We start from the raw sequence: 15,449 nt of genomic DNA on the forward strand, positions 1-15,449 counted from the left end.
TACAGGTGTGTGCTGTATAGTCTAATGTGCTTCTTCTTCTTTTCTTTTCTTTTTTTGGTAAATTTCTGTTTAGTGATGGGCCATTGTCAGTGTAAATGTATCGCGTCAAATCCGGTTAAGTGTTTGATTTTGTCAGGGGGGGCAAGGCAATGCCCTGCCCCGTCACTCCTACCTCCCACCCCCACCTCCCCTCTTTCCCAGAGATCTTTGCGTTGATGGGGAAACAGGAAATGGAGAAAGAGAAGGTTTCTGGGAATTGCAGTCTGGACATTACCATGTCAGGTCAGCTGTCCGTTACCCTCGTGTTCCTCACCTGATGATTCTCTTCCTCATGTAAGCTAATTATGAAGCATAGTGAAGGGGAATGGTACTTACAACTCTATCATTTCAAGGATGGGAGTTGGAACGGGCGTTAAATGCAAGCAGGAGCCTTTAAAAACGTTGAGAGCATATGTACAAAGAAAGTTATTAATTGTCCAAATGTGTTATAGTGTTTGTATGTATGTATGCTTTGACGGTGAACCAGTGAAATATGAGTAAATCTGAATTAAAACATTACACAATTGTGGGAGGAAAAAAACAAAACATGATCAATTTTTTTTTTTTTTTGGGGAGAAGTATCTGGGATTCATCCGCATGGTCAGCTGCACATTTTGAATGTAATTTTCAGGCTAACTGCTGTTTGTGACATTGCAATGTCTAATAAAGAAAAAACAACATGTGTAGACTGAGCCGCTTTTTCTTGCACAGTGCTCCGTCACCCTGAGTCGTCCATACATACTACATGCACATGTACTAGAGACGGACCAACCTTCACCACGGGTAGGGAGCGATGGAGGGAGCGGAGTGTGCTGTTTAACCTTCAATCAACTTGAAATCTTCCCCCTTTCCCTCATCTTTATTTATATTAGTGAACCCATCCACTCACTAGTAATGTCGGCCATTAAACTGAGCGGTTAAGCTTTCATATCTCAATCAATTATTTCCCCCTACCTGTTAATCACTAGATGTGTAGCGGTATATTTCTTTTTTAGGTACACCAAAGCCCCCTACTGCTCTGTTTGAATTAATTTGATTTCCTCTTTCTCAGAAAGCAGGTGTGTCATTTGTGCTAAGGTCAACATGGCTTCAGCCCTGAAGGCTGTGGATTAATTGATGTCTAATTAGGTAATTGCCATGGTGCCAGTTTTAATTAGGGAGCGTTAAGGCACAGCGAGCACTAAACAAAGCTGCTCGCTGTGCCCAAACTGAGTCACATTGACTGAAAAGGCTCCATTTTGTGTCCCCCTTATTTTGGCGTGTGTGTGTGTGTGTGTAGGTCTGTGTTGGTAGGCTGATGCGCATTCTGCCTCGCCATCATATGCAAATGAGGATAAATGGGGAAGAGGCACAAGGATGTCACCAGAATCTATCTGGTGTCTGACGGTCTGCTTCAGTGTGTCTTTAACGACCATGTGTGAACAGGGACAGACCAAGCCCTTTTTAGGGCCCAAAGCAGAATTGACCCCCCCCCCCCACTTCCCCGCTTAATGCTTATGTGTGCCCACTTCCTAAACGTGATCACAGCCAGTCTGTACTTTGAAGACCGTTTTAACAGGTCCCCTCCTGCCTCTGTGATGATTTACTGCAGCGGGTTCGAGTTGTGCCTTGGCGTTGGCTCTGTTTTGACAGGATAGACCACCTCGGATTGGAAATACATGTCGGAGGTAGGTAGCACTGAATCATGTGCCCCGTTGGAAACCACAGGCCGTTAAAAAACTGAGAGACAGAGAGGGGAGGCCCCCAGATTTTCCAAATGAGAAAACAATTAGATCATTTCTATAATTCACGGGGGCGACCACAGCACAGGCCCGGGGAGGCCCTCGGGTGTTTGAAGTGCTCCATATGCTGGCTGTGGTTTCGGGCTGATCTGTGCTGGCCTGTTCTGTCCCGTGGAGGCTGAGGTGTGGGCAGGTAATGTGAACAAGCCATTATGGAGCATAAATGATTTATGGGACTTGAGCACCCTCCTCGCTCCCCCCTTTACTTTGCAGGTGGGCTGTCAGCAGAGAGCAGTGTGGTCAGGGTTTTTTTTTTTCTTCTTCTTCTTCAACCCCTACGCGGTGGTAAAGGTCTCTACTTTTCCCTGTGCTTATTTCATCACACCTCAGCTAAGGAATGCCTATCTGCCCAAATGGTGGGGACAGAATTTTATATCAGTTTGGACTAATATCCAACACTGCAATTTTGTTTTTTTCCAAGACCCGTGTGATCGAGTCTCTCGACTTCACGTAAGCCCCCAATGGCCCTAGATTCAATTCTGCTGCAGCTTTCCCTGCCGTGCCGTCTCACCTACTGTGTCTCTCCCTTTCCACTTTTCCTTACTGTCTCAATGCACAATAAAATACTCCGGGTGCACGAACCAGCACGCGTTGTTATATGTATGCATCAATTTTTAAAATCTCATTAGAGTTTTCTTGCCTTGCTCCAAAACAAAATTAGAATCGAATCGTGCTCTCGTTTATTTGGAAGTGTGGCACCGAACAGTATATAACCTGATAGGTTTTGACCACCACCAAATTCCCCAGCATTTGTTTGAGAAGGTATTAAAACCATTTGCATATGTGGGAGGCTGCACGGGATATTTCATTTGACAGGTTAACTGCTTTTATTGCCTAATATATAACGGCAACCAGTACGCAGTGGCTGTATTTTCCCTCTAGCTGAGCAGCTAGTCTGACAGTTACGAGGACTGATGTGGCTTTGGCCCCCGTGCATCCATCTCACCGATGTTAGCCCTGCTGCTAGCATGCGAGAGAGTGATGGTGCGGCTATAGCGTTGACCTTCTGTTGGTTTCTAATGGCATTACACAACCAGGCCCCGCTACCAGCTGTCTCTCACATATGGGAGCAGGGCTGATGTTTGGTCAACACACAGCCGACAGACGCAGGGGCCACATTTACAAAAAGGCCCACACTGCTCAGCGGGGCCATTTACTGTGGAATTGACCGAGAGTCATTACTGGTCATTGTGTGAGCTTTTTTGGCCCCGTGAATTCTGTCATAATCCATCATATTGGTTTGTCTGGACACGGTTTGGACGGTCTCCCGTGCAGTCTTTTAAAACTGTAATGCCCTCCAAACCTGCCCATAACATCGTCGATGTCTGCTAGTTAGCGACGCTTGAGTTAATTTTAGGAGGTGGTGAAATTTAGTCGTTTCAGCTTCACGCGGGAGCCAGCTTGCTTTCTTGCAAACATCTATCTGCGTAAACAAAGATTGAGTGAGCACTTACAAGTCTGGAGTCCTCTGGTGAGAACCAGTTCTGTTCCAGAAATAACTCATTTGCCGGGGTGCTTACCTCAAAGCCATCCTTTTTGTAAATGTGCTGTCACAGTGGCAGCACATGGCAAGCTAGGATGTGTTCTCACATGTGTGGGGATGCTAAGTAAGCGTGTAAGTATTCCAAATGTCAAGCTGCTCGTCGCTATTATTAATGAGCTTCAGGCGGCAGGAGTGGATCATTTTCCATGGAAATTCAATGCATTTTAAATGGCAGTGGCTCAACATTCCAGGCCGGGATTTACATAAGATAATTGCAGGATGCAGAAAGTACCCCTGGCTGGCATTGAATTTTTCCCCCCTCTCTCTTACCTTGAGTAATACAATCAAGTCCATTAAGCAGGCAATAAATACAAGGCAAGACTGTATCAGTGCCCCATGACAGATAATGGCCCTTCTCCAGAATATCTATTTATTTACCCCAGGACAGTTATGGCTGCTGTTATAGCCGAGCATGTATGCATGCAGGCGCACCAGGACATGCCTCAGTAGGCTCCAGGTAGCTTCCTGTGCCTCTCCACCCTTATCTGCGTTGTTGAGCGAGACCGATGGAGTCTCAATCCTGTGTGGTAGTACTCTCCTCACATCTGTGCAAATGAGATGGAGGGGCTGTCATAAAAGAGGACACGTAAGAGAATTGAAATGAGCTCTTCCTGTGAGCTATCAAACGCCGGCCTCACGTGACACCTCTCACAGGTCTACATGCAGATGCCGCTATGGATGCCAGGGGAAATTATCCACAGAGATAGGGGGGGAATAGAAAGAAAATACAAAGAAAACAGTGTCAGGAAATGTGTCTGTAAGGGTGGGGGTGGGGTCAGTAAAATGCACACACCGTTGGTAGTCAAGAGAGAAATCCAAAACGTTGGGTCTCATTCATCAATTGTTCCATCCATCCATCCATCCATCCATCCATTATCCAAACCGCTTACCCTGCTCTCAGTGTCGTGGGGATGCTGGAGCCTAACCCAGCAGTCACTGGGCAGCAGGCGGGGAGACACCCTGGACAGGCCGCCAGGGCTTCAGTTGTTCGTATGTACAAATTTGTCCTTACACACCCAAGGAATTTTTTTAGCCCTCAAAGTTGTCTGACACAAAGGCTGATGGTTATTTGTAACTCCTTCCCCCTAACATCTGTTGTCTACCTCTTGCAAGGGGCAATCACCCAGGCTTGCAAAGACATCAGTGTTAGCCAATGAATTCAGGGGTTAGCCAGGTTCTACACTGGTCTCTGAGACAAACCTCAGGGCTAAAAAAATCCCATGGGTTTTTTTTTTTGGGGGGTTTTTTTTTGCCCTGAGAACAAATTTGTACGTACACACGACTGACGAATGAGGCCCCCGGTTTTCTCCTCTGCCTTTGTCAGCTGGTGGTGAGAGTCTCTTTCTGGTGACACGGGCATTACATGCCAGAATGCTCCCCTTGTTAATGATACCTCAAAGATATTGTTTTACACTCATAATCTGTGTTATGTGTTTTCCATGGAGTGGAGTGCTATAGGCCTTAGGCAGTAGTTAGCCTGTGTAGGTCTCTGACACCGCCTATTCAGCAGCTCATTAGAGAAATGGGCTGAGCTGGCTTACTGCCGCCCCGTCTCTCTCTCTCCCTCCCTCCCTCTCTCTCTCTCTCTCTCTCTCTCTCTCTCTCTCTCTCTCTCTCTCTCTCTCTCTCTCTCTCTCTCTCTCTCTCTCTCTCTCTCTCTCTCACACACACACACACACACACACACACACACACACACACACACACACACACACACACACACACCCAGTTCCCTTAGAGACCTTGCGATTATGTGTTAGCAGAGCGTATGGGTATTGGGGCTGTTAGGTGATGATCACCCCGAACTTCACTGTGCATTCCTTTTAATGAAGCACAATACAGAAACAAGGTGCAGCTCACACACACACACACACAAACACAAACACACTCATACACACACGTACACACACACACACACACACACAGGTTCTCCTCTGGTTTAAATGCACACAGCAGTAGTGAAGCTATCTAGGGGAACCCGTGCATGAACACACGCACACAAGTGAGTACGCCGCTTCAGAGAGAAAAAAAAATGCAGATATGAAATATATTCGGCGTCTACTTTCAGAGGTTGGCGGCGTGTTGGCCGCGATGAGAACTGACAACGAGACAGGAAGAACAAGGTGCTCTCATTAATTTGAAAGGGGGATGGCTCTTTTTTTTTCTCCCTGTCTCATTAACACTGTTGGCTCCAGAATCTGTTAGCTAACGCCGCACGTATTCCCCCGGTGCGGCTCCCCTCAGCTGAGGCTCTAATTAGGACATCTCGTCCACAGCCTTTTTCAACACAGCTGTCTGACTGCAAGAGAGGCCCCGCGTAATTACAGAGGCCCCGGGCCCCGGCGCTGACGAGACCTGCTAAACCATTTACAAATAAGATTTGGTTAAAGGATCAACAGTCTTGCGGGATCGCGACACCTGCCTATAATCTCCGTCGTGAATATCTCTACTGGGTTTTTTTCCCCATTTGAAATCAAAGGTATTGATTTTGACTAATGTTAATGCATTAGGGTGTGTACATTTTCTCTCTTTCACTCGTTCTCTCTCCACAGGTAGACCTCTCAGAGGGAGTGCCTCAGTACTTTGCCAGCCATCTCATAAGCTCATTGCATTTGCGCCAGTGCCAACGTCTTACTTAATTAGCCTGCACATTTTTACAGGCATAAATCGTTTTTACATCAGTGCCAACGGAGTGCTCTGCAAAGTGGGTCGATCATATATTATGTTGATCCTCCTTGGCGCAGTTAAAGCTATACATTACATTTGAATTTGTCGAAGAGCTGAGGGCCCCCTGGCATAATTCTTCTTTGTTGTGCTGTCAGCACTAATCTCTCCCCCCGGAGAGAGAGAGAGAGAGAGAGCGGGGGGGGGGGGGTATCGGCTCTCTCGTCACTGCCCCCAGATCGGATGAGTAAAAAGGGATGCGGGGATGAGAGATGGAGGGATACGTAGCCAGGGCACCCACTCATCTCCCCCCGGGTCCCCTCAGCGCCCGAATCCGCCCACGCTCTCTCGTCACCTATCTTGAAGGCCTCAACTCGGAGGGGGCGAAAGGTGGATGACACACTTGGAACAGTTTGCCGGCGCTGTCACGATTACTCTGTACAGTCTTACGTCTCCGTCTGACAACGGTCCCCAGGCTGCCCCTTCATGTTCCCCTGCTGAATTCAATGTTTCTCAACTGCTGCTAATAGGGAAAGGCCATTACAAGCTCTGGGCTGATGGGAACTGGTTGTGCGGTTGCTGTCGATGTGTGGACACACGTTGTGTGTCTGTATGAAAGTCGACGGCGTTCCTCTCAGCGGAGCGCTGTGTGACGAGAGACTGCCAGCTATGTTTGACCACGATAACGGTGCCATGAACCCGCACCCGGAGCGCCGCAATTTGACGTACACCTGTATGAAATGGAGGGGCCCGGTGGGAGATTGTAAGGAAAGGGAGTTGGATTGGACTAAAAGCCAAGGCCTTTTTTAGAAAATTGTGGACGCTGATGTGCTATTGGCTGGTTTCCCTTTGGTGGTGGGGGACCACTCGTCCCCTCTCAGTCTTGCTCATTCATTCACTGGACATTTTTGTCGGTGTACACCTGCAAGCACAGCTCCACTTACCTGAAAGATTATTATTGTATTTGTCATTCAGAGAAAAACATTCTTCCTAAAAACATGAAAAAGTGGGCGTCTGGGTAGTGTAGCGGTCTATTGCGTTGCCTACCAACACGGGGATCGCCGGTTCGAATCCCCGTGTTACCTCCGGCTTGGTCGGGCGTCCCCACAGGCACAATTGGCTGTGTCTGCGAGTGGGAAGCTGGATGTGGGTATATGTCCTGGTCGCTGTACTAGCGCCTCCTCTGGTCGGTCGGGGTGCCTGTTGGGGGGGGGGGGTAATAGTGTGATCCTCCCACACACTACGTCCCCCTGACGAAACTCCTCACTGTCAGGTGAAAAGAAGCGGCTGGCAACTGCACGTGTGGTAGTCTGCAGAGGGGGTGGAGCAGCATCCAGGGCAGCTCGGAGGAGTGGGGTAATTGGACAGGTATAACTGGGGAGAAAGGGGGGGGGGCATGCAAAAGTTCAGTTGTGACTGTTTTTCATTTGCCCCTTTTCAATAGTGAGAACAAGAAGCTTTAACTTGTTTGCCATGACGTCCATCAGCAGAGGGCTCCGCTCAGGACGGTGACGGGGTCGATATTGACGATGCTGTCTGCTCAGCCCCTCTCGCAGTCTTGCCACCCAGTAGTGTCTTTCCTGTCCCACTAGGGTGCAGTGGAGAACAGATGTAGGTCTGCTCCTCGACCCAGATGTGTTGTGCCGGCTGTTTATTCTCCTTGGATTAACTTCCCCAAACGTCCACCCTCCTTCTCCACCACCTCCACAGAGGGGAGGGGGGGAGTAGAGAAACACTTGGCTCCTCTGCACATTGTAAATCTGTTCTGGTGGAGCTTGGAAGCATGCTTGTGTATACACATACACACACACACACACACACACACACACACACACACACACACACACACACACACATGGCGACAGAACCAAACACATGTATGCACAAAAGCAAGTCTTTTCGCTTTGGTTCCTCGCCGTGTGCATTTGTAACCAAGTCATCCATATTGATGCTAGGTGATTCATGTGGTGCCAGGTTCTTTGTTTCCACTCGCCCCCTTTACCCAGGCAAAGCTCTCTCGGATCAGGGGGTGATTAAGGCAGGCAGGAGGGAGGAGCGGTCCGCCGACTACCCCAGGGTTGTGGGGGTGGAGGTAGACAGGTTTGTAGCCCCAGTCCCTCTGGTGTTGAGGTGGAGCCTAATTGATTTGTCAATCTAGAGCCATCTGGCATGGCAGAGAGAGAGAGAGAGAGAGAGAGAAAGAGAGAGAGAGAGACAGGGCTGCAACCTGCTCTCCTTATAGGGGTGGGGATGGTGGATAAGGGAGCATCAGACCACTCAGGAGGAGATGGGTTGAGTTACATTACACAACACACACATGCAACCACTGTGCCATGAGATATTATGACGACTCCCCCCCTCGCTCTCTCCTTCTCTCTCTCTTGCTCTCTCTCTCTCCTTCTCACTCACCCTCTAACACATATACATGCACATGCACATATGCATGCACACACAATCTTCCCTTTATTAAGGACAAAAAGTATTTTAGAAGTCTTTCCAGCTGTCAAATTTGGTCTCACCCCCAATTCAGTGTCTCGGTGGTCTCCCATAGACAACAATGGCCCAGCACACCCGGTGAATGATGATGGTGACAGAAGGCCCGACAGAGCCTGGAGGGTCGGGCTGCCAGCCAAATGAAAACAAACACATCTCCCAGCCCCACAGGGGGCCCCACAGGGCCAAAGGGTCAATGGGGATGTCTTATGGACGGCGGTCCAGAAATGAGGCCTCCGGTGTCTTAATGAAAAGAGCGCGAGGAAATGGGGACAGATGCAGACAGCAGGAGAGAATGGACACTGTCTGCAAGAATCACGGTCCTTCCTTATGCTTTGACTTTACACCCCCACCCCCCTTTATCCTCTCACTTACTTCTGTTTCCCTTCCTCTTCACAGGACCTGTTTCCCTTGTTGATTTTAGCATTGATTTCGCAATAGGATCATTTTAAAAGATATTATTAAAAGAGCCATAAACAAAAGTAATGTCAGTAGCCTGTGTAGATTCAGCAATCACAGAGAGTCCATCCAGCTGTTGATGTTACTGGATTTAAGAGGAAACCAGTGCATCCTGCTGAAGCTGCCACTGGAAAAACCTCACATCAAACAGAAACTGGGCGGCTGAGCGACTTTGTTTTATACTTTTGTTTCGCTCACACAGATTAGGTCTTTGCTTTTATTTTCACTTTTCTCACCTGACAGAGAATAAAATAGGGTTTTTCGTTTTCAGACAGCCTTAATTTGAGAAATCCCGGGGCAGCTAAGGGACAAAGTTGTGTAAAGAATTAAAAAAAAAAAAACCAAAAAAACTGGCCACCGGCCCTCGGAGCCTCTCACCCAGACACAACAGCAGATTAACTCAACCTGTGTGCTGTTAGCGGCGCGCAAGAAGACACAAACTGTTGCTAATCGCTGGCCTCCAAACAACAGGTGCTCTCCCGGCCTCGCCGCCATATTGACTGGATCAGCAGAGCAACTAAATATTTGATGGTCATCGGTGTGTGTGCGTGTGTGTGTGTGTGTGTGTGTGCACGTAGGAACAGGAACTCGCTCTAGATTGAGAAAGATAGAGGAAGACTGGTAGGAGGATGAACCAACGACTCATGCGACTGATAGAAAATAGAGAACTCATGCAAACGGAGCATGCATCAAGTCATGCAACTAAGATAGCCATCTCTAAACGCCCGCCTTTAAGCAGAATTCTCCCTTCGTCGGTGATTTCACAGATGTCACCATCGAAACTGATTCAGCTACTTCTCAGATGGCTTACAGAGATGCTCTGATGTCACTCCAGCTCAGCAAACTGCGTGTAAGACTTGAAGCGGGGCGATTACGCGCCATCGCTTCAACCGCCTTTTCACACCATTGTCCTGCACTAAGGGACAATGGGCCTCATTCATCAGTTGGTCGTACGTACAAATTTGTTCTTACACACACATGGAATATTTAGCCCCGAGTATTGTCGGGGACAATAGGTACAAGCAAAGCATGATGCATGTTTGTCATTCTTTACCTCTTGCAACGAGCCATCACCCAGGCTTGCAAAGGCATTGGTGTTAGTCCATTGGTGTCTGAATTCAGGGGTTACCCCTGTTCTACACTGACCTCCGGGACAAACTTCAGGGCTAAAAAACCCCACGGGTATGTAAGGACAAATTTATAGGTACGAACGATTGTTGAATGAAGCCCGTTGTTAGCCCAATTCTTGCTCGCTGCCTTCTGAGTCACTTTCCGCCATCTCATCTGCGGATGTTAATTTGCTTCTTCTGCATCCAACATCGACGTCCAATGTAGTTTCATTGGCACCTATATGATGGCACACGGCAAACTGCATGGCGCCTCCTTGTGGCGTTACATGAGCAATACAAAAAACTCTCAAAAACTTTCTCATGAATGGTCAAACATGTCTGGAACTTGTCATAAAGATTCTTAGTATTACAAGCTACTAAGCCATGCATGTATTTACACTACATTTGCTATTCCTTTAATGTGGGATTTTACCAAAACAGTGATTCTTAACTGTGGGTTGGCTGTTGGTTTTTCATTCTGCCAGGTGGTCATCCATCGCATCAGAGCGTTTTTGGACCTGACGCCACTGGTGAATGTAAATGGGTACCTGGCAGGAAGGAAAACCAGGAGTAAGCATCCCCCCCCCCCAAGAAGTGGAGTTGAAAATCACTGTATGAAGAGATGTACAGATAAACAGAAGATAAAGGAATGCAATGAAGTGTGTGATGCTTAAGGTTGCCATTTCAACCCCCCAAACCGCCATCTTGCTGTAGGCTCAGGGAAAGGTTGAGGTCAGAGGTCATCAGTTCTGAGGCATGTTCGTCTGGGGGGAGTTTCACATGTCGCCCCTAGCAGGATGGAAACTGTGGACACACTGCAGAAGGGATGGATGGATGGACTGATGAGAAGGGGTTTGCAAAACCAAAGGAAAAAATAAATGTCAAACAACAGATATACTGTGTACCCTCTCAGAGCTTGGGTGATGTCAATGGCTTGAGAGTTTGAGAACTGGTCTCTCTACGTTCAGCTGTTGGGTGCTGAGTGACGTACCGCCTCGTGCCCAAATCCGGATTTTTGCTGCATGACTTTACCGTTTATTTGAAATCCGCTAAAGGCAGTACAGACAGTTGGCAATGCTCTCTCTCTGGTGTATGCAGCACTTCAAGGTCCTTAGGGGACCAAGCTTCTGGTCTTGCAAACCTCTCCCCCCCACCCCTCTCAGTTAGGGGAGTGAAGACACACTTCAAAAGACACGAAAGTTGACCACAGCCCCTTGAATCGATAAAGGGGAGTTGACTATGCTGAGTTAAGAGAAGACAACTGAGGAGGCAAAGCCCCTGTAAGGACAAAGAGGTGAACGAATCAAGAAGTGTAAAGAGATGTCACGCCCTTTTCTGAGCTTATCCAATGACCTCCAGCAGCCAATGAGCTGAGAGAGCCGGAGCTGACACGTGAAGGTCTACTTCTCTCTGAGGACAAGACAAGACAATGGGATTAGACAGGACACAAAGCAGACAATGGGCTGAACTGAAGACAGAGGGGAAACTTCTATATGTGTATGGGTTTGTGCATGTGTGTGTGTGTGTGCATGTCCCTGTATCTGCATGTCTGTGTGTTTAGATATGTGTATGCTCATATGTGATTTCCTGTTATAGGTGCATGTGGGAGTGTCAAACCATACAAGTGTGGGTGGATGGGCAGCAGTGCATGCTCAATGTGCTGTGTGTGTGTGTTCCTGCAGGCAGGTGGGTAGATTTTCAGAGTGGTCCACTTAATTGAATTCTGCAGAACCCCTTGTTATTTTAGCGATGATTGCGAGCTGCTCCATGTTGTCTCAGCAGTGTGGGAGGGCCAGCTGTACCTGGAAATGCTGGCTGATTTGCAGCGAGTGTGTGTGTGTGTGTGTGTGTGTGTGTGTGTGTGTGTGTGTGTGTGTGTGTGTGTGTGTGTGTGTGTGTGCGCACACGTCTACAGTATCTTTAGAGGGCTGTGAGGTGATTGTGGTCACATTGGTGTTTTTCTAATGGAACTTCAGTCACTATTTGGTAACTGTGCAGGAAATGGTGAAACTTAAACTGAAACGAAAGCATGAAGCTGTAAGAGAGAGACCGACCAAGAGGGAAGCTGAGTATATATATATATATATATATATATATATATATATATATATATATGCGTTTGCATGTATGTTAAGGTGAAAAGAGGGATTTTCTGAAAGAGTACAAGAGCATGTGGAGCTATATAAGAATCACCGCCATTATTAACAAAGACAGCCAAACTGCGCGGAAGGGGAGAATATAATACACAATTACTGAATTCGCTGGACCTATCACACAAAGCAACAAGGTTTGGCATTCAGGAATAGAGATGGTGATGGGCTTCGTAATAAAATGAACGGGGCCTCGTGGCAATTACAGGCTTAAACAACGATGCAGAAATTTAATTCACAGATAGATTTCACTACTGCTTATCTCTGTGAAACACTGTAATAGGATTCGGCTGGAAAGTTAAAAATGACAAAATTACTGCTTTTCTGTGTGTGTGTGTGTGTGCGTGCGTGCGTGCGTGCGTGCGTGCGTGCGTGCGTGCGTGCGTGCGTGTGTGCGTGTGCGTGTGAGAGAAGGCCGGGGTAAAAGGAAAAGCATCATTTGTGATTGAGGTGATTGGTAAAAGGTGAGAAGAACTCAGGATTAATGACTCGCCGCCAAACAAGGACGTCCTAAAACCATATGGATCCCAACGTCGTAATGATTGGTACACACGATATATCCCTCGAAGGGTAATTCTCCGGAGGGAGATCCGTAAGGGTGTGAGCTAAATACAGCACAATGACAATCCAATCACCCCTCGGGTCTGGCACATACATCAGGATGTACTAACCAACCTCTTCAAACGGTAACACTGAAATCTGTGACTGTTGCGGTCAGACACAGACTCCATCACACAGGAAGTGTACTCATTATGTGCATGCACTTACACACACATGGGGGAGACTTATCTGAAATTAATTTTTTTTCCATTGATGTACACGGTCAGTGAGAATTCCCTGGAACCAGAAGGTATCGACAGGTAGACAGAAGTTGTCTTTGGGCCCGGTAAGCATACTGGTCTACAGAGCCAAGAAATATGATTACAACGACTTTCTTTCACCCATGTTTTACTAATTACATGAATAGATAGATAGATTTTCAGTTATGTATGAGCCTCCTTTGGACCGGTGAGTTATAAATTGGGCTCCGAAACGGTGATTTGTCACATAGTAAGGTGGCAGAAGAACCTGCTCGGCATCACACAGGCAGACAAACTCACTCATATACACAAGGTCTCTGTGTACGTTCTGATATTTAGTGGTTGAGTAAATGAACATGATATTTAAGTGACTGCTATTTCCTGAGCGCAAGGCCCCCCCACCCCACCCCACCTCCCCACCCCTTCTTCTCTTGGCTTTTCTCTGAATTTCCCCGGGGAGTGTTGCCCCTGGGTTTGGCTCCGTGTCAGAGCCCAGGCAGCCATGATACTTCATCAGGCTTTTGCACCATTATTGGCAAGAGCACTCCATATCCTCTTAGCAGTTATAGCTTTTCAATTTTCCTTTGAAATGCTGAGCCCAGCAGAACATATGGCAATATCTTGGCTTTAAGTCCCAGATTCAGCTGGAAGCCTGTAAAAAAATGCACTGCATTTTAAAACGCATGGCCCTATCATTCAGGCGGTTGCCTTAAGATTTTACCTTTGGTGTTTCTAGAATGGGGTTTTTTTTGTGTGTGTGCCAGTGTTAAAGTGATTCATAATAGGCTCAATTACTGGAGGCAGTTGGACTGTTTGACACAGTAATGTTATGGTAGAGCTGTGCAATAAAGCATTACCCCACCGCCAACCATCCACTGTCTCCAGAGACTCATTCAGCGTGATGGCAGAATCAACAGCTCAAACCTGTGACAGATTACTCATTTGCTCTCTGTCATACAACCCCGCACACGTGCGCACACACACACATGCAAACACCCGTGCTCACACACAGTGAGATCACAGGTACATGAATGCACGGTCATGCACATGAGCTCATATGGGAGGGCCACCCGTACACACACACACACACACACACACACACACAAACACATTGATCGCATTGCTTTTCAACTCCATCCATAAAACAAAAGGAAACTGTATGGTGCTGAATCCCCTCCCACTCACTCCCACACATGCTTTTGTTTCAAACACAGACGCTGCACTTGCAAGAAATTCTCCTGAAAAAAAAAGAGACTCAATATCTTCTTTGGAGGAAAACGGACTAGGAGGGGACATCCTCCATAGCTTTCTGTCCAACTTCCTGGGAAGAGAGAAACACAGTGAAAGAGAGAAGATGATCACTTGTGTTCACTAGCTGTTGTATCACTTTCAGCTCCTCACCAGGCTATGGATTTTCAGTCCACTCTATTACTAATTCATGTATGGGGGTGGGGGTGGGGGTGGGGGTGGGGGGTGACCCTGTAGGAAATCTAATCTGGATCAATAGGGTTGACCTTGGGCAGACTGGATGGGCTCTGACAGCTACTGTCTGGCTCTTATGGGACTGCTCCAGGGGCTGGGTCCAGTGAGGCTTCATTTATGAAGTCTTTGTAAAAAACTGATTTTGTCTTAAACATCAGATCTAATCCCTGGATACGATTTGTAATATTTAGCATATGCACACACATATCCCTCCCAGCCCTGCGGTTTGGATACTGCAGGCAACGAGTTATTTCGTTTTAAATTGCAGTTGTTAAAGTGAGTGTCGTGAACCTGGCTTCTAACTCACGCACAGTCACGTTTGCTCTCACGCTGAGCTGTTATCATTTCTGTAGATTGGTGGGGGGGGGGGCAAACTCTCCAAAAATGTTTGAGTGCGTCTAAAATGTGTGCTGTTCTAAGACATTAAAGACGGCATTTTGTTTTTCAATTACCATTACAATCCTCTAAGTTAATTGGCAAAATCTTCTTTTGCCCCCCCATCACCAACCTCTTTTAGCCCCGCCCCCTCGTATGCCGTTTCATTCGAGGTGGAATTTCACAGAAATGCCATTGACGCGGATGTAAGTAAGACGTGTCTTATCACCTTCAACATGCTCACACAAATCAGTCTTTTGATAACCGTTTTTAAGTGTTTCTGATATATCAGCTTGTTTTTCTGGGTTGTTGGTTAGCTAAAAAACAAAACAGAATTCAGACCAGCTAACGTTAGCTCTGTCGACGTAGCTAAGAGCTAACGCCCACAGCGCTAACGCTAACGTTAGCAAAAGCTTCTATTTCAGAATATCAATGTCAAGCGTCCAATCAGGATATGACGTAAATAACATGTAACGTTAGCTACTTGATTGAAAATGTGCAGTCAATAGTAGATCTGCGTCCGATCCTGAATCGTGCTCATGACAAAGCCACAC

This window comes from Lampris incognitus, chromosome 19 (assembly GCF_029633865.1).
Source record: "Lampris incognitus isolate fLamInc1 chromosome 19, fLamInc1.hap2, whole genome shotgun sequence".
NCBI classification, from domain to species: domain Eukaryota; kingdom Metazoa; phylum Chordata; class Actinopteri; order Lampriformes; family Lampridae; genus Lampris; species Lampris incognitus.